Source organism: Geospiza fortis, unplaced genomic scaffold (genome assembly GCF_000277835.1).
Source record: "Geospiza fortis unplaced genomic scaffold, GeoFor_1.0 scaffold40, whole genome shotgun sequence".
NCBI lineage: Eukaryota > Metazoa > Chordata > Aves > Passeriformes > Thraupidae > Geospiza > Geospiza fortis.
The window spans coordinates 20,558,675-20,562,386 of NW_005054297.1; positions in this window are offsets into that span (position 1 = coordinate 20,558,675).

Here is a 3,712-nt window from a genome sequence, read left to right on the forward strand (position 1 = left end):
CGGGGGCGCAGGAGAGGATGCCGCGCTCGCGGTGTGCGCATCCTGGCAGAGCCGGGGGGTGTAAGTGCGTCTGTATGTGTGTTTATGTACGTGTGTCTCTGGCAGCTTTGCACGCAGCTTGCTTCCAAGGAGACCCTAGACTCGCTAGCCGCAGTGTACTTTGTGTGCAGCGCTTTTTCGTTTTCCTCAAGCTTATGCGTGATCAGTGCAGCGCAAGCTTTATTTTGCCTGTGTCTTGTCTTATCAGAGCTGAAGCTTTGTTTGCTGGTTTGTTGCCCTTTTTCTCCCCCGTCTCCTAAATCCACGTGCAACTCGAGCAACAGAGTAGGTCTCACCTGTCCATTCCTTAGGGCCAAGCACACCGCTCTGGTTATTTTAAGGAAAGGGAACATAAGTTAAAAGGTGGGAAGGAAAGACTCCATGAAGGATTCCTTTCACTGCTCCTGCAGTATCTGTCCTACCTCAGTTTCTCATTGCAGCTGACAGTGGAAAAAATACTACTGTCCCACAGTGGCTGTTTTTATACTGCTATACACACACGTGACGGACAGAATATTGACATTCTTGTCTTCTCTTCCATCTCTCTCCTTTTAGAAAGTAGATATGCCAGTGGAAGGAAGGCAACAGAAGTGTAAAATCTGTGAAGTTGGTACAAACTCTTCAAAATATTTGGGAACGGTATATGGGGATGGGTGTGTGTGTTACCTGGTTGGTTGTTTTTTTCTGGCTAAAATTGCCACCCTGCTCTCCTGGCAGTAAACAGGCATTCTGGATGTTCTTTTTCATTTCCAGGGGAAAAAAATCCAAAAAAACCAAACCAACAAAAAACGCACCAAACCATCAGTACAATAAACAAACAAGGAAATAAAAAATGTGCTTAGAAAATAAACAGTTATTCAATAATATTACTAGGAAGGAAATAGTCAATTATACTCCTATTTCTGTTCAGGTGACAAGACATAGAGATGTAAAGATTGCTTTTAAGTCAGTCAATGAATTTATGTAGATTCATCATTTCAAACAGACAGTACAAATCTTTCTTTGTGCTGCAACTTTGTAATTCTACCTTTGTCAACTGAAGACTATAAACTAGAAAGATTAATGTACATTTTGTCTTCAGTAGTAAGTGCTATTGTCAAATGGGGAGAACTTCTTATTCAAAGAATTGGATCAATAGTTGACTTTGTTTTGAAGCATTTATTTAAGAAGCTACTTAAAAAGAGTGAAGTTCATGCTCTTAACATCCTTAAAGAAATCTCTCAAAGGCAATTATTCTATTTGCCAGTCTAGCGGTCACTGCCATGTAGCAACAAAAAGCATGAAAGCTAGATGTGGAAATCCCTTTGGGTTCAAGCAGTGCTTTCTCAATGGAAGAAGAACAGTAGGAAATTAAAAAGTGAAATGCACTTAAAAAAATCTGTTTGAATATTTTAAACAGGCTGCTTTGAATAGGTGAAGTTTCATCTCTAACCAGTAAGCTTCAAGGTCAATGAAATGCAAATGACAGATGCGCTCCGTGCCTGAAAGAATGCCACCCACTTGAGGTAACATTTAGGGAGAAGTATTTAAAAAGTTGACCACATGTTATTTTAATCTGTAAACTCTGTGCTCAGCAAGTATTTGTTCAGAGGAGTGCAGAGTGTCTTTGACTGGAATAAACTACTACATTTTCAAAATATGGGAGGTTAATGAAGATGCTGTTTTATTAATGAAGGGCCTGTAACGTCAGTTGTGCACTTCAGTGAGAAGACAGTGAGTGATGTCAGTTAAATTTAGTCTGACACTTACACTGTAATACACCATGTGAAATTTCAACTGTTACAAGATCTTAAAAAACAACTTCATTATATGTAAACCAAGGCTCTTTTTATTTTTATAGAGATTCCAAGTAAAAGAAGCAGTATTTAAAGCCCATAAAAAATTGATCCTATACTAGCATATTATATCTCTGTCCATGGAAATTAATTCATTAGGCTGCTGGATACACCTTAAAAGAACTTTGATTTGACTAAGTCAGCTAATAATCAGTTTTGGTGGCTACTTAATATATTAACTGATCACTGGAATTATTCAAGCAGAATATTATTCTGTGTTCTGGAAACTGAAAAATATGTAAGATGGAAAGGAATGAACAACTAAAGTTAAGAAAAGCAGGCTTAAGAAAAGGAATAAAAACAGAAAGGAAAAAGGAAGACAAAGCTATAAAATTTTAGTTTCCTAAAATTTCATCTTGTGTTGTTTACTTGCCTTCATTGGGCTTCTTTCATCACTTAAATCCCTGTGATCTCACACTTGGCATTTTGGAGTTTTAAAGAGCTTCAAATTGAGACTACTTTAAAAAAAATAAACAAAAGCACCTCCTGCTGCCAGCCACACACACTGATACAACCTTAAAAGTACCTTTCTTTATTTTCTCTTATAATGGCCTGAGTTTTGTTTGGACTCTTTAAATTACACTGTTAAGGGTTTAAAGAGCTGCTAATATTGCCTATGGCTACTGTTACACATCCCATGAAATGTTTTTCAGAAATCCATCTGACAATCTCAGCAGAAAATTAAGTGTATGTGTTAATATTTTCAAATTGGTTAAATCTGACCAAGTTCTAGTTAAATATCAAGAGAGACACCTAATCAGTAAGAAGTTTCTACAAAACATATATTTTTTTGCCCTTGGCCATGTTATCTGTGTAGGAGGCTTTTTACAAAAACAGATGGATTTTTCTTTCACATCTGTACAAGCAAGTTTCCACTCCTTTTTCACATTTTTTTCAGGTAGCTGAAATGCTTTTGATCACAATTTATAAATATGTCAGGAAAAACTGTGGGTAAACTAGCAAGAATATATTGGGCAGTTTGAACTTTAAAATTGTGTCAAAAGTCACATGTTGCCATGTTACAAAGACTCAAGAATTCTACATGACTGCATGTTAAATTTATGGATAGATAACATTTAATATGTTATGAAATCTTACTTAGTTATTACAGTCTTATAAAGATTTAATGAATAGGTTTTTCAGCTAGCCAGAATTTGAAATATTTTACTGCTATGAGCATTTCAAACTCAAGAAAAGGCACAAATTCTCCCTTTTTCAGGTGCAATAATCAGTGCATGGTATTACCTTACCCTGAGAAAGGGTTACTAGAGAATTCATTCTTTGGAATGTTCTGCAGTTTGTATAACCAAAGCTGAATATATAAAAGTGATCAGTGGTGTGCTAATGTTTTGTATTTTAAAGAAAATGGATGCCAATAAACAGGTATGTAATCGGGAAAAAACACCATACAACTGGATAAAAGAAATAAAATCTGTAACCTTTTAAGAAAAGGCTGCTTTGTTGGAAGATGATTTGCTTCCCTGTGAATTAAACCTTTAAGCTGAGGTGATATGAATATATTTGTATAATGAGTTCAGGGTCTGACCATTTCTTGCTTTCCCTGTTTGGTTAGGAGAAAAAAATTTCTTCTAAGGAAAAATATAGCCACAGGATCAGGTCAATGGCTTCTAGATAAAAAAGAGCAGCTGCCTTTGGTAGTGGGAATTGTCTGTTTCGTTTCTGGTGACTGTGAAGATCTTCAACTTCTGACCTCATCCCAGTCTACAACTTCCTAAAGAGGCACACTGGAGAGGCAGGTGCTGATCTCTCTCTGTTGACAAGCAATGGGACATAAGCAAATGGAATGAAGCTGTGTCAGGAGAAGTTCAGGTTGGACA